The sequence below is a fragment of the Pseudonaja textilis genome, chromosome 4, assembly GCF_049901715.1.
Source record: "Pseudonaja textilis isolate UNSWEBS1 chromosome 4, rPseTex1.2, whole genome shotgun sequence".
Lineage (NCBI taxonomy): Eukaryota > Metazoa > Chordata > Lepidosauria > Squamata > Elapidae > Pseudonaja > Pseudonaja textilis.
In genome coordinates, this window is record NC_141993.1 from 52,992,879 (window position 1) to 52,993,303 (window position 425).

The window sequence follows — 425 nt, forward strand, 5'->3', positions numbered from 1 at the left end:
TATGCAAATGTCCACAGATTGAGGGCAATTTCTCTCCCTTGATAGTCTCCATTCTATCTCATCTTCAGTCTTTTTTACTAAATCTATTCAAAGGATTGTCCAGGTCAGATGATCAAATGGAAAAATTGTCTTCCATTCAATTCTTTAAGTAAACTAAACTTGTGATTAAAATGAAAAATGTAAGAATTCTGAAATAAAAATAACAGGAAAAAAAGCACATTACCATCTTCTGTACTATGGAACAACTTTTTTGTATTCCTGTTATTTTGTTATTGCTATTGTTACAGTTTTTACCTGCACCTGTGTTTCTTGTTGGTTGGTTCCATTTTCTTTATTTTCTTGAATGTTAAATGAGTTAAGATTGAAAAAGTTTAAGAAATGAGACAATTATTTTAATTATAACACTACACGTGAAACATAGATTT